Source organism: Pseudophryne corroboree, chromosome 1 (genome assembly GCF_028390025.1).
Source record: "Pseudophryne corroboree isolate aPseCor3 chromosome 1, aPseCor3.hap2, whole genome shotgun sequence".
NCBI lineage: Eukaryota > Metazoa > Chordata > Amphibia > Anura > Myobatrachidae > Pseudophryne > Pseudophryne corroboree.
Window position 1 is genome coordinate 574,696,242 of NC_086444.1, and position 27,398 is coordinate 574,723,639.

At 44.5% G+C, this 27,398-nt stretch overlaps 1 long non-coding RNA gene across 2 annotated transcripts in view; it reads left to right on the plus strand.

Moving 5' to 3' along the window:
• Positions 1-679: 679 nt before the first annotated feature.
• Positions 680-27,398, plus strand: part of LOC134922578 (uncharacterized) — a 44,789-nt gene continuing 18,070 nt past the window's right edge. The window contains exons 1-2 of one of the 2 annotated variants that reach the window (XR_010177503.1): positions 680-765; positions 5,564-5,682. This is a non-coding gene — a long non-coding RNA (uncharacterized LOC134922578). The remainder of the gene's footprint in view (positions 766-5,563; positions 5,683-27,398) is intronic. The other variant, XR_010177504.1, reaches the window with a different exon arrangement.

Genomic DNA, 27,398 nt, shown 5'->3' on the forward strand with positions numbered 1-27,398 from the left:
TACAGGTAAGGTGTATTCTTCTGCATATGAGCAATATATGCATTTTCCCTGCACGCAATGCAGAAACATTTACAACTGACTTGTGCTTAATGGGATGTATTTATGTGACCGGCAGTCAGGAGACCGACGGTCACATAACCTCCCCCTACATCCCGCTCCCTCACAATCCCGATGGTCAGCATGCCGACCAACAGGGACTATTCCCACTCATGGGCGCAGCGTGGTGAGCGCAGCGAGCCCGCAAAGGGCTTATTGCGCTCTCCCCTCCCTGCCGGTGTTCCGGCGTCGGTATGTTGACCGGCGATCAGCATACCACACCTGTGCCTAACTTGCATTGGGTACAAGCGGAAAAGGGGGGAGGAAAAAAACAATGAGGACAAATAAGATTGCCAGGACAGAAATTATAAGAAAAGTGGGAAGGGAAGCAGACAAGAGGCAAGGGAAGTGCACATGAAATATGGGGGCTAACCAGTTCACCCTTGCCCAAGGCACTGCTCTATGCCCCCTGCATATGGCTTGCAGAGTAGCTGGAATGGCACCATGCACCCATAGCTTCATTCTTGCCCAGAGTGTCCAAAGGAGGGGTAGAGCTGTTCAGACAGCTCTCCAATTTCCACTGCTGGCGGCCCGCCCCCTTGTATTAAATCATAGGCTTGGGGCCAGGACTGGGTGGCAGTGATCCCTGCTCTGCGGCTGGAGCTGATAATATGGCATACTGTATAGCAACCATCTAGAAATGGCCAGAGCCACACAGGGAAAGACAAGGTAGCATATAGAAAATAGCTATGTAACAAGTGTGCAGTGTGATATGTTTGTGTGGCAGATGTTATGCTAGGTGAGAAATTAAATGAGCCCGTATTGGGAAGGGGGAGAAATATCATATCTGCACTGGGCTAAGGACCTGTAGTTATGATTTTGATATAATTTAGTCATCTTCCTGTAGATCAAAATGAAAAAATGTCAAAAAAATCTAATTTATAAAATGTTCAAAGACAAAGTAAAAAACTCTTAAGTCAGTGGACGACTTGCATTGAAGTGCTTTGGAGTAACAGACTGTAATGTAAGGCAGAGAATTACAGAAATAGGCAGAGGGGAGAAAGTTACAGAGAGGAGAGCAGATAAAACTGTTCTGTGTCCACTGCTGTTATCACTAACACAGTGCTGTTCTGCTACTGACATCACCATTAATCACAAATGTCTCTCTTTGTCTTGCTTAAGATTTTCGGGCCTTACAGGAGCTATTTTTAGAAATCCTGAATACTTTACGTAGTGTACATGTTCTGGTGATTTCATTCCTGCTGAACTTGCACTTTGCAGACCATGACAAAGGAAAGCGGCATGGGAAATATGTCTCCATGGCGCAGTCTCACTTAGCAACAACAAATACTGGGTCAATAGTAAATATAATGCTTTTTTTTGTAATGAAATGTCTGTTAAAATGTACACCTGGATACATAACCCCATTAACAGTGTAGTTTCACATATTACTATACAGTGTTTCCTCTTCTTTTATTGAAAGTGATAACACAAGGAGTATGTTCTAAATGCAATTTTAGATTCTAAAACAATTGTCTATAAAGCTTAATTCTATCTTTTTTCCATTTTTGCATATAATAGTGATACTCTTATTAATAACAATTCTGATATTTAGAAAAAAATATTTAAATTTGTCCGTATCTACATTTACATCTGAAGAGGACAGCAAGGTTGTGTTCATAATATAACTGTACAACACATTTAGAAGCAGGCACATCCCACAAATGCTTTTTAGGAGGCAATTCTTCTGTGGTACTGGAAGGCTGTGTAATAATAGTCAGTAGTAATGATATCTGCAGCACTACCTAGCCCAGTGGTTCTCAAACTGTGTGCCGTGACACCCTGGGGTGCCGCAAGGCACTTACAGGGATGCCCTGGTTTGGTGCTCCAGGACCAATTCAACTTAATTATGGACAATGTAATAGGCAAAACCAGTGCTGGTGGCTGTCAGTCATAAAATATGTGGACAAACAGAAGCAGCTCCTGTCCCTCACCACATAACTGAACCTAAGGATGACATATAAACACAATTTACTTAATGTAATTTATTTATTAACATTTATTTATTACCAGTTTCTTATATAGCGCAGCCAATTCCGTTGCGCTTTACAATTGGAAATAGTGATATAACAAAACTGGGTGATAACAAACAGTCATAGAGGTAGGAGGGCCCTGCTTGCAGGCTTACAATCTATAGGGAAATAGGCATGTATACACAAGGAAAGGTGCTATCTGTTGCATAGCTGTCCACCAGATTGGAAAGGGTCTTGGTGGGCTGTATGATATGGTCATACAGCAATGATGAACCGGGGTCAGGAGGAAGGGAAAGTGAAGAATGAGAAGACATGTGAGGATATGTGTGGACTGTGCAGAGTAGATTCAATTTGATAGGAAGGTTTATGAAAGTTATGTGGGCGGAATTTGATAAGCTTGCCTGAAGAGGTGAGTTTTCAGGGAACGCGTGAAGGTTTGGAGACTAGAGGAGAGTCTTATTGTTCGTGGGAGGGCATTCCACAGAGTGGGTGCAGCCCGATGAAAGTCCTGCAATCGTGAGTGGGAGCGAGTAATCAGTGTGGATGAGAGACGCATATCTTGAGAAGAGCAAAGAGGTCGGGTTGGGAGATATTTTGTGATAAGCGAAGTGATGTACGTTGGTGTAGTTTGGTTAATGGCCTTGTGTGTGAGTTAAAGTATTTTATATTGAATTCGGTAGAATACAGGTAACCAATGGAGGGACTGACAGAGTGGATCTGCAGACGATGAACGTCTAGCGAGGAAGATTAGCCTCGCAGCTGCATTCAGAATGGATTGTAGTGGTGAGAGTCTAGTTTTGGGAAGACCAGGACCGACCGTGAGGAGCCTGGTGGGAGGAGTTCCAGGGTAAGGTGCCGGCTGGCTGGTTGCCTACAGGTGCTGTTCAGCTTTGTTTATGGGGACCGGTGCAGGTGGGGTAAGCAGGAAGGGTGCTGACTGGGGTGAGGGGCTGACTGCAGCCTGCAGACACTGTGCAGCTCATGTTCCACAATTAGGTTGCTGGAAGAGTTTGGAATTAAAAAATGTTTTCAGTTTTTATTTATGTGTGCTGAAAAAGGCTATGGGGCAGTGTGTGTGTGCTGCTATGGGGCAGTGTGTGTGTGCTGCTATGGGGCAGTGTGTGTGTGTGTTGTGAAAGTCAAATTTCTTTCTAACAAATATTTAAAATGCCAGCTCTAATATATACTGTGGACGCCTGCGCATCTTATTACCATGTGCTATGAATGTGCGCTATACATCGCAAAAACACTACATCCCATAAGAGAAAATAATACACCCACACATTATCTGAGTTCCAAAGCTCATTGATGTATATATTTATTATTAAAAGGATATGTATTCAATATATCACAATGTACAGTATATATATATATATATATATATATAGTTACATGGTTACAATTTATACAAACTAATTCATTAGAGACACGACCAGCAATACAATTACCATATTTTGCTCAAATAAAGTCTCCACTCCATATCACTCTCTCTCTCTCATTAAAATCATGCAGCCACTAGACAGACATCATCTCCACCATCATTTGGGACAAGAAGGGCCATCTGTGTGTGTGTGTGTGTGTGTGTGTTCAGCAATACACTGAGAGTTGGGGGCATGAACAGGTCTCTTGTTATTGGTCTAGGGGAGGGAACTTTCTCATTCATGATGAGTCATTGGTCAGTTCATATGCAAGCCTTGAAGACATCGAAAGGGCTGGCTTGAGTTTCCTGTCCATCACATGCTTTGAATGGAATGTCCATTGTTCTCATCAGAATTGTGGCTTTATATTCCTACATTCAATCATAACTACTCATGGCAATGTGCTACAACTTAATAACAGGCATCAAATGAATCTACACATTATTCTGGTTACTTTGACACCAAGCACGACATGTCCATCTTACTCCGTTCCAATGATACACATACATGACGTTACTCCATTATATAACTTAAAACTTTATGACGTCTGGCGCTTGATATGTTCAATTTATGTGCTGTATGAAATATGTGTTGAATATATCTTTGTGGCATGTCTGTGTAAATGCGTATGTTACCATATATTGCGGTGCGCGCTGTGCGTATTCGCAAGTATAGCGACTCATAATGTGTGGAGTCTGTATGTTCTCTCTATGTAATTTTTTTTTACTTTGACAGTGTGTGTGCTGCTATGGGGAAGTGTGTGTGTGTGCTGCTATGGGGCAGTGTGTGTGTTTGTGTGTGTGTGTGTGCTGCTATGGGGCAGTGTGTGTGTGCGGGGTATGAGGCAGTGTGTTTGTGTGTGCGTGCGCATGTGCGCTATGGCGGCATTATGTGTGAGCACTAAATGCACTATGTGGGCGGCACTAAATGCAGTAATTGTATTTGTGGCCTAATTCAGAGGTAGATGCAGTTTCAGGCGCAGCAGTGATATATATGTGGCACCCTGGAGAAAATTGTATGTGCCCCTTTAAATTGTGGGGACAGTGGTTGCAAACCTGGGAGCGTGATTACTGGCACAGCAGGAGTTATCCAGAGCCAGTCACATGTCCTGTCCTGTGAAGTGGCAGGACCAGATTGGATGGTGACACCACCAGACCTTGTACATATATATATATATATATATATACGTGTGTGTGTGTATTATATATATACATACATGCACACATGCAGCACATACACACGGAAACCCCCCTCACTAAATCATGTGTTTGCCACTGATATATTCTAACTTAAATCCAGAATCAATGGGGGTAATTCTGAGTTGATCGCAGCAGCAAGTTTGTTAGCAATTGGGCAAAACCATGTGCACTGCGGGAGGGGCAGATATAACATGTGCAGAGAGAGTTAGATTTGGGTGGGTTATATTGTTTCTGTGCAGGGTAAATACTGGCTGCTTTATTTTTACACTGAAATTTAGATTTCAGTTTGAACACACCCCACCCAAATCCAACTCTCTCTGCACATGTTATATCTGCCCCCCCTGCAGTGCACATGGTTTTGCCCAACTGCTAACAAATTTGCTGCTGCGATCAGGTCTGAATTAGGCCCAATATTTCTTCTAGTAGTGCCATTACACCACAGCACCATTACAACACTGCGACACTGTAAGATCTCCATCCCTTGTGTGACAAGTACAGTTGTACCACAGCCTCATTGCAATACTGTGGCACTGTAGGATCCCTGAGGTCCAACACATATTGCCGGTGAAGATTGGGACAATTTATTTAGGTAAATTTAGGGAAATGTGATTTTTCTTCATTTCACTTATATTGTTACTCATCTTCTTCATTATCTTTTCTTGTCATATTATTATTCAGAATATGCATGCATCTCTGATTAGACTGATTGCATTCTTAAGTTATTGAATGTTCCAGTGTATCATGAGCTGTAGGTAAAAACCTGATTGTCATAGTAACGTCTAAAGTGATTTTATTCTTCATTACAATTGCCCTCTTTAATTGTCATATTGTGATTGTTTAATTATTGCCGTGTATCCATTAATCACCTTCCATCCAGAATTCTTGACGGCACGATAAAAGAAACTTCCTGATGGAAATTGCTTGTCATCGAACTACCTGTGTGCATATAAAGCTACCTCTCTGAACTACATACAGTACAAGGAGCAACAGCTTAGGGTAAGGGTTCATCACAAAGCCACCTAACTCCTCTGATACCTCTTCCAGCCACTTAGACACCTGCCATCCCTGGGGTGTTACATTTACCTCAGAGGGTACTTGCGAAAATATGTTAATGAATCAGCCGCTGTCTTGTGCACAGATACGCCCACTGCCAGTGACTCGCATACACTGCTCACGTACATAAACAGGAACATTGGTTTAACCATAAGTCCCTACGAAGCCAGGGCCTCTCCAGCTGCAAACAAATTTGCAGTGGCTGACCAGGTAATGTCCAGAAAACCGTCCCGATAAACCAGCATTTTTCTTGTCACCCTGCGTAACCTCCCACAAATGCTACTTGTCACTCACTTTGTGACTCAGTGTCAGCACTGTCGCTAATCGATCACAGCACGTGCGCAGTGACAAAAATCACTCTTCTTTTCGTCCAACATTGTTATTGCGTGCAGACCCTGTGTGCTTAATCTCACCTATTCCTTTGCAAATTTTAAGACAAAACATGTATGTCTACTTTGGCTCTGGCTATCACCTTTCTAATCATAAAGATATTACAATTGTACATCTTGATGATGAGTCCTTCAGCTACTACACAACTTACAGGTAAAAGCTACCTCCCTGCTAACCTTGCCTTCTGCTATACGCTGCTGCCAGTCCGCAGGCCCCGGGGCCAGTGTTCTCAATGCATAATGCTACAGGGATTCAGTATGATATCCTGATGGACGGGATGCCGGTGGTCAGAATACCGACAGCAGCATCCCCGCCATAAGAATCCTGACAGCTGCTCCAAAAGTACCCTAACCCTCAGCTGCCCCTACCCTAACCCTCTCTTGTGGGTGCCTAATGCTAACCCCCCCCACAATGGTGCCTAACCCTGCCCGGTGGTGCCTAACCTTAACTCTTACCTCCCCGCTGCCTAACCCTCCCCTAAGGACGTAGCTACCATAGGTGCAGCTGCTATGGGGCCCAGAGCTTAGAGGGGCCCACCTTCCCCATCACAGTTACATGTGTTACAGTATAAACATTTTTCACCATTGATAGATGCATAGGGGGGCCCTTAGAAACGTTTGCCTTAAAGTCTACAATATATCTAGTTATGCCACTGAAATTGCTCAGTGTAATGTGGTATAAAATGAACTGGCGGGCAGTATAATGTTACATACAACAATGTGAACTGGGGCACTGTAACGTGATACAATATGGGGTGGAGACACTATAGTGTGGCATTATATGAACTGGGGGCAATGCATAATGTGTGTCATAATATGATTTGGGTTTACTGCATAATGTGTACTGGCAGACATAAATGGGACATAATGTGAACTAGGGCACTACTATGGGCGCTACTATGGTTCAGAAAAGAAACTAATGCACTACCATGGGGCATAACATCAACTAGGGTACTACTAGTGTTCAGAAAATGAACTAGGGCACTCTTATGGGGAATAAAATTAACAACTGTTGTGGAGAGGTGTATCTCTGTAAGCATTGGGAAAGCGGCCCCTTCATATGTTGCTATGGGCCCCAAAAAGTTATGGCTATGCCCCTGCCCTCCACCTTGGTACTTAACCATAATCTCCCCTTCCAATGCCTAACCCTAACCCCCCTCCCCGATACCTAACCATACCCTTCCTGTCCTTGCACTCTAACGCCCCTTCTGATGCCCAAACCTACACATACTTTTTCATTTTTACAACTGTTCCATAATTTACTATAGACATGGACTACGATTGTGAATAGTAACATGCCCGAATCATGGCGAGTGAAGCGTGGCGGCCCAGTACACAAATTGGGATTTCCGGTGGTTGGACGTAGTAGACGACACCAAAAACATAAAAAAAACTCATGTTGACCTTTTTCTGTGTCAATAATTTCCATGCCAACCTTTTTGCCAAGTCGACCTTGTTCATTTCGACCTTTTCACTGTCGACCTAATGATCCTTACCCGTATATGGGATGGGGAAAGGAATTACACTGCAATTCCCTGTTCATGCTTCAGGACGGCATGGTGCATAATTGGCAAAATATATTTTAGGATCACTTTGCTGCTGAGTTCATCTACACAGATTATTTGCAATATTCCACGCAGCTTGAAGCACTACAATCCCTAACAAGACATGTTAATTAAATTGGATAACAGCGCACATTGTATAAGAATATACAGGGGTGTATCTAGGAGTCCAAGCGCCCCTGGCAAAGTAAGGGGCTGGTGCCCCCCCCCCCCCACACACATTTGAAATAAGGTGTGAGTATTGGAAAAGGGGCATGGTCTTGTGGGGGAAGTGCATGGGCACAATAGTACTTCCAAATCAAATTATGCCACATAGTAGTGTCCCTTTTCACATTACACCGCACAGTAGTGTCTCATATTCACGTTACACCATCTCTCTCCCCTAACCCTCCCTTCCCAAAGCCTGACCTTAATCTGCCCCCCCCCCCCCCCACAGCCTCTTCAGTGGTGCCTAATAACCCTAACCCACCCTTCCTAATCTCCCTCCCTGCAGACTAACCCTAACCCTCCCACCCTCGCAGCCTAACCCTCCCACGTGGCTTGCCAGTGGAGACTTTGGCACCAACTCTATCCAGATTTTGGCATTCTGCATCCCTATCTATGTTGAGATGCCAGCATCAGCATTCCAAGCAGTTTCGGGATGCTGGCGTCAGCTTTCCGACCGCCGGGATGCCAAACGCCGGCATCTTGACTGCATCCCGAATGAACTGCTAATGAGCTGCTGTGAGATGAGCCTCAAATGGACCCAGCCATTAACCAAACACCATTAGTTGGATGGTAGAAGTGCTTCCTGTTAGAAAAAACATCAGGGTGCCATCACTTCCAAGATAAAATGATCAATTATACAATTAACTGATATACATTTCCTTGAACCTGGCCTTGAAATAGGTAAGATATGTATTTTCTTTATTACACGTAACAAGTTAAAGTTTTCGCTTACTTACTACTTACTTACATCTAACATGCATGAGAATCGTGTCATTTTCCAGGTACTACAGTCCCTTCTCCCAAACACTGACACTTTTTTATTATCTTCAACAACAAATAGCTCTTTAGCACTGTGCTGTATAATAATTGCTGTGTACCTGGTGAGAGTCTGTTACTGCCGGAGCGGCACCGGTGTCCGTCAGCACCGTACTGCACTAGTGATCAGACTTGTGTCTGGCAGCACTGCACTGCACTAGTGATCAGACTTCTGTCTGGCAGCACCGCACTTGTAATCAGACTCAAAATAAACTACAGTTCCCAGCAGCCCTTGCTGCCGGGAGCTCCCAGCAACAAGGGTTGCTAGGAGCTGTAGTTTATTTTGAGTCTGATTACAAGTGCTGTGATGCCAGACACCGGCGCCGCTCCAGCAGTAACAGACTCTTACCAGGTACAGTCTGATAGTACTACTTTTCTACCCTTTGGCCGCGGGTGGCACCACCAGGCGGCGCCCCCTCCTTGCCTGGCGCCCCTGGCGAGTGCCATCCTGGCCAATGGGTAGATACACCCCTGAGAATATATTGTAAGAATTGCATTCAACTTGCAGAATATGGGGGAATTTGTTGTGCATTTGGTAAAAACTAAAAGATATTGCCATTTCCAGGGACAAATCTGCAAACTTGGGCCTAGGGGTTCAGGTATGTTAGCAAATCAAAAAAAGCAAGCAACTGGACAAAACCATGCTGCACTGCAGGTAGGGCAGATGTAACATGTGCACAGGGCCGACCCAAGCCTAATTTTTTTTAAGTGAATATATATTTTGGCACCCCTTAGTTGAATATATAGGGGCATGGCTTCATGGGGAAGGGGCGTGGCCAGATAATAGTACCAATTCACATTACACCACAGAGTGGTGTCCGCTATTCGCATTACACCGCACAGTGGTGTCCGTTAGTCATATTACACCACACAATAGTTGCCGTTATTCACATTACACCACTGAGTGGTGTCCGCTATTCACATTACACCGCACAGTAGTACTCCTTATACACGTTACATCACCGAGTAGTGCCCCTTATTCACGTTACACCACAGTAGAGCCACTTATACACATTACATCACAGCAGAGCCCCTTTTACACATTATGCCATGGTAGAACCCTTTATACATGTTACACCACAGTAAAGCCCCTCATACACATTATGCCATGGTAGAGCCCCTTATACATGTTACGCCACAGTAAAGCCAACTGTATTACACACAAACACACACACACACACACACACACACACACACATCCTCACGCACGTTTTCATGCACTGTGCACATTCATGGAGTCACAATTCAACAACCAAAGGCCTGCTGCCCCCACTACCAAGCTTCCCTTACATACATATGATATTCCGGCATGGGATGCCGGCATGTCTCGGTATAATGACAGCCGTCATCCCATCTGACAGAATCCTGCCAGCAAGTTTCCTCGCCATGCTTTGCTCACCACAGGTTCAACTCCCTCTCGGTTTGTGGCATGGACCCACCAACCGAGTGGGAATATCTAGCATTTGTCGGGATTCTGAGCATTGGTATTTCACCGGCTGTTGGGATACCGGCATTGGTTTCCTGAACACCGGGCTCCCGACAGCCTGTATATTGACTTCATTCCCATATATACACATACCCCTCCCCAATATACATATGTACAGCCTCCTGTACAATATACACCCCACCGCCTATTCTGTATATAACACATCTGAATATTCACACATACATCCTCCTGTACATGAACATTCCCCCACATATATGCATATATACATCCCTTGGTGTATACACATCCCCCCAATTAACAAATATACACCTATGGTACCAAACATAACTGAGTGTATCAAAAACTCACCCAGCCACCACAGCAGGACAGGACTCATAAGGATCATTAGTCATGATTAGGCTTAGGCAATGCCGCATCCCGACCTATGTAAGTATAGTGCCACCGTTAGGAATAGGGCTGGCAGGGTTAGTTTAGCCCCCCCCCCCATCCCCGGGGAGGTTAGGGTTAGGCTGCATGGGGAGGTTAGGGTAAGGCAGCGGGAGGGGGGGTTAAGGCTTAGGCAATGTCACATCCCCACCTATGCAAGTATAGTGCCACTGGTATAGGGCCGGCAGGGTTAGTTTAGCCCCCCCCCCCCCCCCCCGGGGAGGTTAGGGTTAGGCTGCGTGGGAAGGTTAGGGTTAGGCAGCGGGAGGGGGGGGGGGTTAGGTCTAGGCAATGCCGCAGGGATGATAGGGTTAGACACTATAGGGGGAGGTTAGGATTAGGCTACGATATTGGGAAGGGAGGGTTAAGGGGATGGGGAGAGGGGAGAAAACCCCCTACTCACTCCAAGCTGTATGTTGGTGTAAATCAAGTTCTGTTATTAGCCAGTGCCTCCCCAGTCATTGACCTCACCGCACGTCACTGCTGCACAGAAACAATATAACCCACTCAAATCTAACTCTCTCTGCATATGTGACATCTGCCCCACCTGCAGTGAAACATGGTATAACAGTATAATGTTTGAGAAGACATTGAAGCACTACCCATTATTCTCTGCAAACAATGCCACCTTATTACACAAATTCATGCACTTTGGCAAAAATCTAGGCTTACAAATCTATGCTCATGACAATACCTAAGCTAACTTCAAACTGTGGCTCTAGGATCCGATTCAGCTTCAGTTGCAGTTTTTGCTAAATTAGTAAAGCTACAACTGTCTAGAATCACATGCTGGGGGCCGCCCAGCACAGGGCAAAGCTGTCCAGCATGTTAATGGCGTCCAGTGATGCGATCGCAAATCAATTGCGATTGCATCGCCTTATAAGGGAAGCCCCCCCTGCCCCCACAGCCAGCTGTGAAGGCGGTCGGACTGTCTCAATGTTTCCCGTTGCGCCCGTGTGTGACGTCATGGAAGTACAGATAAATTTACAGAGCTAATGGTAGTATATAATGATAATAAAAACACACATTTTAATGTTATTAATAATAATAATAATAATAATAATAATTTTATTTATATAGCGCTCTTTCTCCAATAGGACTCAAGGCGCTTAACAGATACACAGCATAATATAGTACAGAAAAATAATGAAGTACATTTTTCATAAAATACAGAAGCATGAAGATACTAAAAGAGACACTATGGAAATGCTTGAGTAAACAGGAAAGTCTTGAGTCTACTTTTGAAGGATTCTATAGTTGGGGCCTCTCGCACTGTGCTGGGAAGTGAGTTCCATAGAGTCGGAGCCGCATGACTAAAAGCTCGACCCCCAGATGAATTACGGTAGATTCTAGGTACTGCTAAAAGTCCTTCATCTACAGATCGCAGTAATCGAGTGGGGCAGTATGGGATCAGAAGCTGTTTCAGGTACCTTGGGCCTTGGTCATGTAATGCTTTGAAACTCAGTAAGCCAATCTTGAAGAGGATTCGCCATCTTACAGGCAGCCAGTGAAGGGAGTAGAGGATGGGTGTTATGTGGCTGGAACGGGGCTGGTTGGTTAACAGCCTGGCAGCTGTGTTTTGCACCAGCTGTAAGCGTTGCAATTCTTTTGCTGGTAGACCAAGGTAGAGGGCATTACAGTAGTCTAATCGAGATGATACAAATGCATGTATGATTTTTGGCATATCATCTGAGGGAATTAGGTGCTTGATTCTGGCTATGTTCCTCAGGTGAAAGAATGAGGATTTGATTGTGGCTGATATCTGATGTTTAAGTGTCAAGCCATCATCCAGGACAACGCCAAGATTCCGCACATGATCACTGGTCTGTAATTCTGAATCCCCGAGTGTAAGTCCAGTTGGTTGGCTATGCTGCAGTCTTGTCCTTTGATGTTGCGGTCGTATTATAAGGACCTCTGTTTTATCCGGGTTCAGTCGCAGCCAACTGGCGCTCATCCACTCCTGTAGTTCAGCTAGACAGCCATTCAGGGTTGCTACTGGGTTATCAGTGCCCGGAGCAAAGGACAAGTACAGTTGTGTATCATCTGCATAGCAGTGGTAGACCAGGCCATGGCGCCTGATTATTTCGCCCAATGGGAGCATGTATACTGCAAAAAGCATGGGGGATAGTATAGAACCTTGTGGGACACCACATGGCAATGGCACTGGTGGTGATGAGTATAATCCAGATGATACTCTCTGTGACCTGCCTGTGAGAAATGATTTGAACCAGTTTAGGACTGTGCCATCCAGACCACAGAAGTGTATCAGTCGCTCAATCAGAAGCCCGTGGTCCACGGTATCAAATGCTGCCGAGAGATCCAGAAGGATTAATATTGAACAGTCAAGATGCATTAAGATGCAATTGCTCAGATTCAAAGGTAAAAACATGTATGGGGATATATAAAAGTGAATAGTTGACTTCCTGTTCCGGCGCTGCATGGAGTAGTCGCTACCACCTGCAGCTCTGGCACCTCCCACCACTTGCCCTGCTAATCGCCCGTTCTGGGCGTCCACTGAGTAGCCAGCCGCCCCCCCAGGCGCCTTGGTGACTTGCTCTACTGCATGGAGAAGTTTTTGGCTCCGACCATGCAGGGTAAAGCCTCCTGCAACAAGCCTGATGCTGCCTGCGGCTCCTCTTCCAATATGGCCGCCACAGCATCCGCAGACTTCAGAGTTTCGGTGGCGGGTACTCGGGCTGAAGGTCTGGGTGCTATGCCCCTGCTTCCGCTCCCCCTGATGGGACACCTGCTGTGGGGAACGCTCCTCACTGTTAGACTTTGCCGCATGCTCTATCCTATGATGATATTGTCAGGGCTGTAAAGGAGATGGTGCAGCCATTGTTCCTGGAGCAAGCTCAGTCTCATGCTGCAGCTTTGCAACAAGCTGTTCTTGATATTAAGATGAGGTATAAACAACTCGCCAAAAGGGTCTTAAAAGTGGAACACACTGCTGGAGAAAATGTCCAACAGATTGCTGATCTTTCTGAGGTTTCTACTAAACTACAAAAGTCTGAAGTGCTGATCTGGGCAAAGCTGGGCGATCTTGAGAATAGATCATGTCGTCACAACCTCAGACTCATTGGGCTCCCTGAATCTGTAAAAGGCCCGGCTCTCTATCATTTCCTCCGTCATACTTTACCTGAAATACTGGGTATCCCGGACGTTTGCTCGGACATGGTTATTGAGTGCGCACACAGAACGGGCCCTGCCCGTGCATCTTCCTCATATTCCAGACCAAGGGCGGTATTGTTCAGATGCCTTAAATTCCTCCACACGGAAGCCATGTGGTCTGCCCTGGGACTTTGCCTGGGAGGATTCTAAACTATTGCTCTTTCAAGATTTCTCCCCGGAACTCACCAGGTTCAGAAAAGCATTCTTCCCGACTTGCTCCAAACTAGCCCAAGCGGGCCGCAAGTTTGCCCTTCTCTATACTGCACGGCTGCAGATCTTTGAGGCACGTCTTTCAAGGACTTCACCAACCCTGCGGATGCTGAAGCTTTTCTCTCTGAGATCCTGTCTTCTGGTTCTATGACAGAGTGATGTTTTACTGCTTTTTGTCGTTGAACCCATAGACACATTATTGGAAAAGTCTAATGCCTCTATTTTCTCTGCTCTTGGACTCTGACCCGTGCATCTGATGGCATGCAGGATATCATCTTTGTCCTTCTGACGGTCCTATGGGTGATGTATAATTATACCAGCTCTACAGTGTTTTCATAATTTGTGCCTATAGACTTTTGCACTTTACTTACTGGCCTTGCCTGTTTGAACTTGTGTATCCTGTTTGCATACCTGTTCGATTACAAATACTGAGTCTCCCTTCAGTGCTACTCCCTTATTTTTTACTATATTGATTACTATGGTGGTGGTTGACTAGGGGCTTTTACTCCCTGCTCTATGTCTATTGTTATTGGTTTTACTTACCATGAAGTCTATCTAAACTTACCTGTGGGAAGACTCCGCTCTGATTCTTTTCTTCTTTTCTTGTTAATTCTGTGTTCTTTCTGTCCCCCCGCCGCCCTTGTGTGTCTCCCTTCCCTCCCTGGGGTTCGGAGGAATTGTGGTTTGCCTGCAACTCTGATTATTGTTCCAATATATGCCTATGTCTATGCTTAAAGTAGGATCTTGGAATGTTGGGGGAATACACTCCCCCATTAAGAGGAAGATGATTCTAATTTATTTAAATAGGCTGCGTATGGATTTGGTGTTTTAACATGAGACTCGCCTTCTTTCCCCGGAAGCTCAAAAATTGGGTACCCTGGGATGGACCCCTTTTACATCCAAAGCTAGAGGTGTCTTGGTACTAGCCAAACGTAGCTTACAAATTGATGTTCTTAACACTGTTTCTGACCCAGACGGCAGGTATATTATTCTAGATGTGAATATGTGTAATACAAGATATGTCTTATGCACTGTATATGCTCCAAATGCCTACTCTAAAACTTTCTTTACAACCCTTATGTCTAAGTTATACCCTTTTGCCTCTTTTCCTATTATTGTTGGTGGCGATTTTAATGTTATTGTTTCTAAATATATGGACACTTACTATTCTGCTCGTACACGCTCCTCCCCTTACCCATGGTATCCTGTTTATTGCACAACAATTCAAATTGACTGATGTGTGGAGTTTGTTTCACCCTATGGATAGGGCGTTCTCCCCATAATACCCTATCCAGGATTGACTTTCTTTTGTTGTCTGACCAGCTGATTCCCACTGCTACAGACCACTCCTAAGTTTGGGTAGCTTTCACTTCGTCCCTTGATTTTGGGTAATTTAAATGCTGGCGATTCCCAACTGCTTTTGCCTCCTCTTTAAAATTTCATAACAAGCTGGATGTGTTTTAGGAAGAGTGCAGACTGGACAATGCCCACACTTGCTCTACTGACCCTCAGACATTCTGGCAAACCTCTAAGGCAGTTATCCGTGGCAGACTTATTGAATATGTCTCCTCGAGGAAGAAATCTTTCCTTTCTGACTTCAAACTATCGCAGAGCAAACTCGAATCCCTCCCCCCAGTCCAAAAAATTGTACTTAGATGCTAAATCTCAATTTAATGCAGTCCTAGCAACAATGGGAGATAGGCACACGTTTCATAAAAACCACGTTTTATAGGTTTGGCAACAATATGGGTCACCTCCTTTCCAACCTTCTGAAGGGACCTGTGCCTTCTTCCACGATTTAAACGTTACGGCATCCTGATGGTTCACTGGCATCAAAATCAGTGAGATGGCGCAGCTCCTTTCAGAATTTTATACTGACATTTATTCTCAGCCCCCTATTGATGAACAGAGTAAATCTTCCTTTTGGGATTCCCTCCCTATCCCTCAGATTCCTTTGACCCTGGTCGATGGAATCATTTCTCCTATTACTACACAGGAGGTGGAGAAGGCTGTGAAAAAGGGTTCTCAGGGGAATTTTATAAGATGCATTTGCCTAAGTTGCTAGAACCCTTAACTATGGTGTTTAATACGATCTTGTCTTCCCGCTCTATCCCACTTTATGTCAGTGATGCTCTAGTCCATCTTATCACTAAACCAGGTAAGGATCCCCACCTTGCGGGGTCATACTTCCCAATTTCCCTTCTCAATGTAGACTATAAGTTGTTTACTAAAATGATTGCTGACAGATTAAAGGGACTGCTACTCTCTATCTTACACATGGATCAGACGGGATTTATCCCTGGCCGTTACTCTACCAATAACATTCGCAAAGTTATAGCAATGGCTAGTTGGTTGGGTTCTAGCGGGTGCTCTGACCCAAAATACGTGCTTTCTTTAGGCGCTGAGAAAGCATTTGATCTCATAAGCTGGGATCATCTTTACACTTCCCTGGAATGGTTTGGGTTCCCACTGGACCTGATCAACATGCTATGTACCCTCTATATCCTCTCAGCTTCCGGGATAATGTGTAATGGCTATCTTTCCGCTCCCATCCACCTTCACAGGTGCACTAAACAAGGTTGCCCCCTATCCCCATTGCTGTTCGCCATTTCGATTGAGCCTCTGGCTATCATGTTCACCATCACTCTGAATTTTCGGATATAACAATCCGTGACTCTGAACTACGAGTTATTTTGTTCGTGGATGATATGCTCCTGTTTATCTCCAACCCTGAAACCTCTATCCCTATTATTATGCAAATCATTACTATGTTTGGCTCTTTTGCGGGCTACCGAATAAATGCTTCCAAGTCTGAACTTTTTCCACTCACTCAAGCTGCGTTTGTGCGCTCTTGCTATCCCACTCTCTCCCAGTTCCAATTGAATGTTACTAAATTAAAATACCTGGGTGTATATATCCCAGTAAAACTGTCAGATTTATACTCTGTAAATTATACCACGGTTTTCTCAAAAATATCCCAACTCCTCACCACCTGGGCTTTGCTACCTATTTCTTTACTGGGCAGTGTTGCCATTCTGAAGAGTATTATATTTTCTAAGATTTCTTACCTGCTTCAGATGTTGCCTTTAAAACCTCCAACATCAGATTTAGTATTATGTGAACGTTTATTTTCTAAGTTTTTGTGGAATAACAAGAAGTCAAGAATATCCCTTAAAAAACTCAAACTCGCCCGCAAGGATGGTGGCCTGGCGGTTCCTGACCTTTTTGCCTTCTTTAGGGCAGTATCTTTCAGATATATTTCTGATTGGTTGTTGGGCACCTCCCACTATACTACATGTGCTCTTGTACAGGCATTAGTATATCCTTATGACCTCAGGGGGGTGTAGTATGGCTGACAGCCGGTCAGCATACCGACGACGGGATCCCGGCGAGGAGGGGCGAGTGCAGCAAGCCCCTTGCGGGCTTGCTGCGCTCGCCACGCTGCGTGCTTGGTGACTACCTGTGGTCGCCACGGGTTCTATTCCCGCTCTATGGGTGTCGTGGACGCCCACGAGTGGAAATAGTCCCTGTTGGTCGGCATGCCGACCATCGGGATAGTGAGAGGGCGGGATGGTGGTGGAGGATATGTGACCGTTGGTCTCCTGACCGCCGGTCACATGAATACCACCAACCTCAGGGCACTCCTTCACACTCCTTAGTCCTCACTCCCGCCTTTTGACTTTATGCACTATGTAAATCTCAGGTGCATAAATGACTGAACACTTTTTCAATTGATTTATATACCTTTGAATCTAAAAAAAATTGGATTTTAATACCTACCGGTAAATCCTTTTCTCCTATCACATCTAGATTATTTTCAGTTTTCTGCATGAGATTCAGTCCAACCTCTTACTGATATGATTCACACTATCACGTAACCTTTCACCCAGTAAGGCTCTTGGTGTCATATTACAACTCTGTGTCCCTAACATGGCTCCCACAGAGGAAGAGCTCCCTGCCTCAGACATGTCACACACGTGCACAACCACACCACAGACACTCCGGGCTTATAGGGGACAGACCCACAGTAAAATCTGCCAGAGGGACACAGAAATGAATTGACAGTCCACAACTCAGCGCTTAAATAAAAAATCCATGTGTCGTGTACTTTGTACACAGAGTCTTTCCGCTCTCTCTCTCTTATATATATATATATATATATATACATATATTGCCATAATATCACAATATACACTTTCCCCCCCTCTTTGTACTCTGATACTAAACAGAAACTGAGAGGAGGATCAGCGTTTCTTCCCTTGCTTTTTGCTGGAAGAAAATGGTGCTGAGCAGTGTGCTGGCTGACTGAGGAGGAAGCCTTGCCCCCGCAATCGCACGTTTCTCCTCAGAGCTTTTGATACCAATATTTATACTGGCGGGGGTAGGGTTGTGCCTCGGCATCTTATGCTCTCTATTTTTGCCAGGTTCTAGGTTTCATGTTGCCCAGGGCGCCCCCCTGCGCCCTGCACGTCACGATGTCTGAAGATTTCTTCTTACACTCACCTGTCTTCTGACTTCTGGCTCTGTAAGGGGGGTGACGGCGGGCTGTGGGAGTGAGCACATAGCCGCAGCTAGCATTCAGTTCCCTTCAGGAGCTAATGGTGTCCTGTCAGCCAGAAGCAGAGCCATGAAACTATTCAGGAAGTTGGTTCCTACTTCTGCCCCCTAAATCCCATGAAGCAGGGAGACTGTTGCCAGCAGTTCTCCCTGAAAATAAAAAACCTAACATAAGTCTTTTCAGAGAAACTCAGTAGAGATCCCCTGGAGTGCATCCAGTCTGCCTGGGCACATTTTCTAAACTGAGGTCTGGAGGAGGGGCATAGAGGGAGGAGCCAGTTCACACCCATGAAAAGTCTTAAAGTGCCCATGGCTCCTGCGAAACCGTCTATACCCCATGGTACTGAAGTGGACCCCAGCATCCTCTGGGACGTATGAGAAAATATATTCACAAACATTTAATATCATTTAAAACTAGTAAGTAAACAGCATCCAATGTTATATAAAAAAAGGTCACGTGACTATTGTCATGTCTGCTGTAGACAGAACAATTTATTACAAATCTAAAAAAAGTTCTTTATATCACTGAATTCTTCATGTTGATAATATGTATCTTAATTGTAATCCGATATAGTGATACAATGTGATTTAAAAGGCCAAAATTCAACGAAGTCTCCACTTAATTGTGGGCTCACCTGGCTCCGTTCTGATATATCCGTGTGCTTTCTGTTTCCAGAATGTAATGTCAAAAGGCAGGGGAATGTAGACACTATGGCCCTCATTCCGAGTTGTTCGCTCGGTATTTTTCATCGCATCGCAATGAAAATCCGCTTAGTACGCATGCGCAATGTTCGCACTGCGACTGCGCCAAGTAACTTTGCTATGTAGAAAGTAATTTTACTCTCGGCTTTTTCATCGCTCCGGCGATCGTAATGTGATTGACAGGAAATGGGTGTTACTGGGCGGAAACACGGCGTTTCAGGGGCGTGTGGCTGAAAACGCTACCGTTTCCGGAAAAAACGCAGGAGTGGCCGGAGAAACGGTGGGAGTGCCTGGGCGAACGCTGGGTGTGTTTGTGACGTCAAACAGGAACGACAAGCACTGAACTGATCGCACAGGCAGAGTAAGTCTGAAGCTACTCTGAAACTGCTAAGTAGTTAGTAATCGCAATATTGCGAATACATCGGTCGCAATTTTAAGAAGCTAAGATTCACTCCCAGTAGGCGGCGGCTTAGCGTGTGTAACTCTGCTAAATTCGCCTTGCGACCGATCAACTCGGAATGAGGGCCTATATTCGCTTAGTACGGATGATGCTTAGCAGCGGGAGTGTCTATAATCGGGTTGAGCGGCCGTGTACAGTTACCGTTCCGCTGCTGCTCGGGACGGATGCCCCTCATGGCGGTGTGCACCAGCAGCCGGAGGTGTCTGTGTAACTTGAACCATGTCTCCCTTCTAAGCTCCTGACGTGCTGCCGTCTCCAAACCTGGATGTGTTACTCACGGTGGGCGCTTCTGGCGTACAGCACCACGAGTGGCTTCGTGATCATAAGGCGGCTGGCAGCTAGTAACAACAAGTAGGCAGGCGATTGTAGCAGATGGAAAGGCCTTCCTGGGAATTTAGGGTAAATCTCTAACGCGTTTGGCACCCTTGGGTGCTTCCTCATAGAGATACTCCCATCTGTAGCCCGCTCAAATATCCTTTTCTGGGATACCTACCTTTCATGGTGGGCCATAAATAAGGCAATAGCCAGGAACCCTAAGTATTCCTCCTTTATCCCGTTCTGTGGAAACCCCTGTTTTACCCCACCTTTTGAGAATGGCAAATTTCCTATCTGGAAAACCAAGGGAATTGATATCATTAGAGACATCTTTGATCCGGGTTGGTCGATATTGTCTTTTAGGGACCTAGCTGAGAGGCATGTTGTACTCCCATCTGATTTTCATATGTTTCTCCAATTACGGCATTATGGGCAATCCTCACCTATGCCTACCTACCTGTGCATGAGCGGAGGAGTGACCCCCTGTCCCCTCTTCTATTACAGTTGCAACATTTCTCATACAGAACTAGGTGGTTATACTGGGACCTCCTTCCACGCAGTCCTACGGTCCTTTGGCCTTCTACGATTTCCAAATGGGCCTCTCATTGGCCCTGGACCCTGGGCACTGACGAGTTTCTTTCCCCTCTTCCACGTGTGCTTAAAGCATTACATTATGCCCAGCTCCAGGAAATTCATATCAGGTTTCTACATCGTGCCTATATAGACCCTGGTAATCGAAAGCATATAGTTTGTATGGAAATTAGCGTAGGGCACCTAATGACCTTTTACTGCATAACTTTTGGCACTGTCCTAAAGTGAGAACTTTTTGCCGCAAAGTGCTATGGTATCTTAAGTCCACTTTTCACGTCCACCTCCCTATGGACCCAGCGGCAATCCTGGGGCTTCATGCTTCTGCATGGCACTTACCTGCTTCCCAGATACATTTCACCCCCTTCCTATTTGTTTTGCTGACCTTGGGTAAGAAACTCATTCTAAATCACTGGATTCTCAGGACCTCTCCTACTCACCACTACATTATATCTCGAACGCCAGTCTACCCTCCCTGACCTGGAGCTCAATGCTATACATTTTTATAGGAAATGGGGTCCCTACATTAATTCCCTAGCTACCCCACAACAAAAACACATTTTGCAATTGTTTGATTTGCTTAGTTGGGAATCTTACCAAAAGCTTTGCCTCCCTGTCTAGTACATAGGTAGTCGTTGGGTTCTTTTTACTCTGCTGCTCATTGATTTCTATCAGACTCTTTCTTCCACTGCTTTTCTTTCTCTTTATGTCCAATTTGATGTCTATTTTTAGGATACTATTTTGTTGCCTCCTTCCTCTACCTCTTATCCTTGTCTTCGTCATACTTTCTCTTGTTGCTGTTTACTGTTTAAGTAATTGTCTCTATGTATATTTACTGTGTATATATCATGGGATTAGGTGAAGCATTCTATGTCAATTTATTGAGCTTTGATTTTTATAATTCATGGTATGCTCTGACATTATTAAACATTGTTCTTTACCCTGCTGATGTGCAGGGGCAGAATTAGGGGTGAGGGTGCCTCTAGGCACAACAGTAACGGACGCCCCCGTCTGATTAATTTTATTATTTTTATTGATTTTAGGATTCCAAATTTAATAGAATAATAATAAAAAGCCACTATGACTTTAATTTTAAATTATGTATACATATTTATCTAGTAGGACAGCTCACAGGGGCAGTATGTGTATGTCCTACCCATTTACACCCCACTCAAGATGGCATATGTACATACAGTTCAGTGGAATTATTTTGCATTTACTGGTACTTTTTGGGCTGACATTACCAACACAAGCATCTAAGTGTCGCCCCCAAACAAGTGCCGCCCCTAGGCATGTGCCTCACGTGCCTAATTGGAAATTCGCCACTGCTGATGTGCATTTCTTTGTATGGCACCTGACCCTCATTTTTCATATGTTATGTTATGTTATGTACTATTCTTGTATTGTTTTTTCTCTGTGTTCTTTATCAGAAAACTCTAATAAAGATATTTAAAGAAAAAAAAAAGTCAGTAGTTAATTATGTGCCAAATGCAGGAGAAACATAAAGCGTGTCCCATTGGTTTAGATGGACAGTTCAAAGTGCAGGCTTGTTTCTACTAATTATAAACACCACATGACATGATGTCCCAATCGCTACCCTTAGTGGTAAGTTTCTGGCCACATGACCGCTCCCATATTGCTAGGAAACAACCCGGCATAATTCACATTATATTTTGTACCGCAGTCACATGATTGGAGCAGGTCATCCTGTCCGGACATCATCAACTCAGCTACTAAGTGTCCCTACATGGCACAGCTTGTGTAATACAAAACAGTGGTGAAGCCCACTCATCACCATTACATGTAAACTGTCATGTGATCAAACTTGGCTTACAATTTTCAAAAGTGAGGGCAACTTGCCCACACATGACATTTTAACTATACAGATGACCCAATAATATAATTGTAGACAACCACAGTATCAGACTGAACAAAATTAATAAATAATCAATACGAAATTACGTCATGCGGCCGCCCTGAACCCACCCCCATTTCCGATGGCACACCTCCCCGCAACGCCGAGTCGGCACCCCTGCAACGCTGAGTCGACGCCCCCAACCGCTCCACGAATGCCTCTGTCTGTCACTCAGGCAAAGGCATTTGCATTAGTCAGATGCGATCGCATCTCACTGCATGTGCACGTCCAATACAGTCCTGGTCGTGCGCAATGGCCATAAATCGTCAGTATGTTATCCAAGGCCCTTAGTGTGTAGTAAATCACCTATAGTGAGATCACGGAGGCATTTCATGACCAATATTAATTTGTCCTGACCAATATTCATGAGGCCTGCCACCTGCCCAATATTCTTGAGGACTGCCACCTGACCAATATTCTTGAGGACTGCCACCTGCCCAATATTCATGGCACTGGGTCATAGTAGATAATTCTCTCATGATCGCCTCCACTGAGGCAACAAATGCATTTTAAGCACCAGCTATCGTTTCTACTAAATTGCATATATTGTAATTTATTAGAGAATAACAGTATGTAACCAAGTATTTCTGTACATTTCCAGAAACTATTTTGCGATAAACAACTTTCTTTTTAATACAACTGCTAGCTGTGTTTTTATATTGACTTTGCTAAATCTTTATTGTGTTTACTGGCCTCCTTCTATCATACATATTTTTTTCCAAAAATACCCCATAGCAGTATAATAATGAGTCATCAGTCATTTCTATTTCCGCCTCAGCATTAAAGTCTCTCAGAGAAATTCCTGTGTGCCCTGAAAAATGCTTTATACAGTCCCTGTAATTAGCAGTTGTGGATAAGTGCTAGATGGTACCATGGGTTTAATGATTAAGCTGATGTGCAATTTTTTGTATTAAAAAATTATTTGGAACTGTATTAACTGTGTAATGAATGCCTAGCAGTTTTTATGTAAACTACATATAGAACAACAAGGTCATAATAAATGTATGCGTAAATCATATATTCTTTTAAGTTAATTTTAAATTCATGAGGCAACTAGTACAATTTAGGAGAATACAATTATTTACATAAATTACGTACAAAATAATTTTCATGTTAGGACAGTTTTTGTAGTATTATGAGATGATCTACAAAGCCGTGTGAATTTCTGATTCGGAACTTGATTGCCTTATGTAACCTGATATTGAATGGTCTTATGGGCATTTTCATTGTCAACACTGCATGTTCTCTGCTGCAAAGTTCAGGTCTAGTTTTTAATACAGGTATTGCTGGCAAAGCACCATAGGTGTTCAGGTTCTGTATTTCTAGGTTTGGGAGTTATTATTTTTCAATCACACTTTAACTCATACTTGCCTCATTTTGGGAGCTCTTCTTCAGGAGTCCTAGAGAGGAAGTCCAAGTGGTAAGTGCCGAGAGCCTGGTGACGCGATTCCCTTTATCAGCGGCTGGCTCAGATATTTATTATTTATTTATTATTTATTACCAGTTATTTATATAGCACACACAAATTCCGCAGCGCTTTACAGAGAACATTTTTTTTTCACATCAGTCCCTGCCCCAGTGGAGCTTACAATCTATGGGGGTCATTCCGAGTTGATAATTTGCTAGCTGTTTTTAGCAGCCGTGCAAACGCTATGCCACCGCCCACTGGGAGTGTATTTTAGCTTAGCAGAAGTGCCCACGAAAGGATCGCACAGCGGCTACAAAATAATTTTGTGCAGTTTCAGAGTAGCTTCAGACCTACTGAGCGCTTGCGATGACTTCAGATTGTTCGGTTCCTGTTTTGACGTCACGAACACGCCCTGCGTTCGCCCAGCCACGCCTGCGTTTTTCCTGGCACACCTGCGTTTTTTTGAGCACTCCCTGAAAACGGCTAGTTGACACCCAGAAACGCCCTCTTCCTGTCAATCACTCTGCGGCCACCAGTGCGTCTGAAAAGCTTCGCTAGACCTTGTGTAAAAATACATTGGCCATTGTGAAAGTACGTCGCGCGTGCGCATTGCACGCATACATATGCGCAGAAGTGCCATTTTTTTGCATCATCGCTGCACAGCTAACATTTTCTGCTAGCGATCAACTCGGAATGACCCCCTATATTCCCTACCACATGTACTGTACATGCACACACATTCACACTAGGGTTAATTTAATTTGCTAACCATTACACAGTCAGTGCTGCACATATATTACTATAGTTAGTAAGACTCACCATTGTGCAGTTATGAAAGCAATCACTGTTTCTACCCACTCCTCACAGAACACAATGGGGGTAATTCCAAGTTGATCGCAGCAGGAAAATTTTTAACAGTTGGGCAAAACCATGTGCACTGCAGGGGGGGGGGGGGGGCAGATATAACATTTGCAGAGAGAGTTAGATTTGGGTGGGTTATTTTGTTTCTGTGCAGGGTAAATACTGGCTGCTTTATTTTTACACTGCAATTTAGATTGCAGATTGAACTCACCACACCCAAATCTCTCTCTCTCTGCACATGTTATATCTGCCCCCCCTGCAGTGCCCAACTGCTAAAAAATTTCCTGCTGCGATCAACTTGGAATTACCCCCAATGAGCCTGATTCTGAGTTGTGTACAAGTCCAAAAGCAGGTGCATCCCTTGAATATGTACAGACGGGGCATGAGATGCACTATGTGTAAGCTAGAGGATGGAGGATTCAAGAGCGACCACTTTGTTCTGTTTGTGGCCAGATCTCCCTGTACATGAAATAGATACTTTTTGGTAGCAACTGGGCAGCTACCTGATAGAAGCACACAAAAGATCCAACTTATGGGAGTGTTATGTGCAGTAGCTAGACTTCCATGTAGCCATACAGCAACTAAATACCTGTTTAGATGGAGCTCTAGCACCCAGCGTGGGGTGTGCACAAGTGTTAGTGATAATGAAAGGCATAAAAGGCGGATGGCATTGAGTGCTAGATTGATTGGTTGGTATCTTATGTGTAATAAATGTAATGTAGGTGTAGTACTTGATTCAGCATCAGGGCCGTAACCAGGGGAGTATTAGCGGTACACCGCACAGGGCACCTGCATTTGGATTGCAACCAGCAACCAGTAGGACTACTGCAGAGCCACCCAAAGCGTCCCACAGACCATGCAGCTTGCAGAGCTGTCCGGAATGTCCTAAGGATAAACCAGGCAATGCTTGGTTCATCCTTAGGACCTAGTGCCTGGGTTTCCTAAACTCAGTCCTCAAGACATCAAGGTTTTATGGAGATCCATGCTTGTGCATGGATGATATAATCAAACTGCCTGTGGTACTAATTAAGGCATCTGTGCTTAACATGGATAACCTTAAAACCTGGACTGTTAGGGGTAAATTTAATGAGATGGGAGTTCTATTTAAGATGGGATGTTGCCCATAGCAACCAATCAGATGCTACTTCTCATTTATCTAGCACCTTCTAAAAGATAATACCTGGAATCTGATTGGTTGCTATGGGCAACATCCCATCTTAAATAGAACTCCCATCTTAGTAAATTTACCCCACAGAGTGCCTTGAGGACCAAGTTTGGGAACCACTGATATATATTATATTACTCATCACTCCTTTAATTTTGTTATTAGGGATGGGATCATTTTCCTTGGCACATGTGAAGGTATGTGCATAAATTTGTACATGTCGTAATTCTACATGAAACTGTTAAGATTCATATGCATAGATGCTGGCCTGTTCAATATAATTTATTTATTTTTTCTGCAGCAGAGTACACTGTGTTCCACAGGGAAAACATCGGGTGTAGAGTGGATCTTGATCCAGAGGCACCAACAGGCTAAAGCTTTAGGTGTCCCAGGATGCATTGGGGGCCTCCTCTGTAACCCCGCCTCCAAGCACTTTGAGCTCAGTCTTTCAGTTGGTGCTGCAGCAGCAGGTCACCATAACAAGAGGGCTGCACTGGGCAGCCATGAAAAAGCTTTTTCTGACAGAAAATGTCTTCAAAACTGGGCTGTCAGCGCTGTATGTCATAGCGACACTTCAGCGCTGCAGCTCCATCACCTCTCAAGCGGCGTTGCATACTCCCGTGGCCTGTTCCCGGGAAACTTGCGGTGGAGACTCTCCGGCTTAGGCACACGGTTGCAGACGCTTTTCTGGTTTGCGTGGCTGCTACGGGGAGGAGGTAAGAGGGTTCCCTAGGTGGGGCCAGCCATTAACTCGCATTCCAATCGCATGTCTAGGGAGATAGACTGCGACACTGGCGTGGACACTGTCACCAAGCAGGAACCCCACTATATCCGCTAGGGCATAGGAGTACAGGTCGGGTGTACTAACGCCCCTGTTAATAAGGCTCCGTAGTACCAGGGGTGAGGCCCAGCATAGGGGAGTCGACGCTTGACCTGTAGCCCCTCCCCGGGCCAGGGCGACATCTACTGCAGATTTTCCCGCCCTGGAGCTTCCTCACACTCTCCCTCACTCCCTGACTGAGGCGCTGGGTGCCATCTTAGGTATAGCTGCGGCTGGTCTCCGGAAATACAGGGCAATGTCTTCCTTGTAAAGCTGCCTGTATACAGCGCTGTGACTTTACAAACACTTGAGTATTCTACATGTCTGTATACAGACAGCGTTAGTTAAGAAAAAGTGTGCTGATTACAGAATATATTGTACGAGTATTCAGATATATATCTTCGGTCTAGGACCGTGCTGTGTTATATATATATATATATATATATATATATATATACACAGTATATGCATATATTAGTTCAGTGCAGTTTTATTGTAACATAATAATTATCTGCATTGCTAATGTGACTGTGTGTGCCTGTATCTCCTGTGAAGTTTCACTTTCAATGTTTCCCAAAGATCTATCACTATATTCTGTACCCTAAGGGACTAGGTGCGTCAGGGTCGTTTATATAGTGCA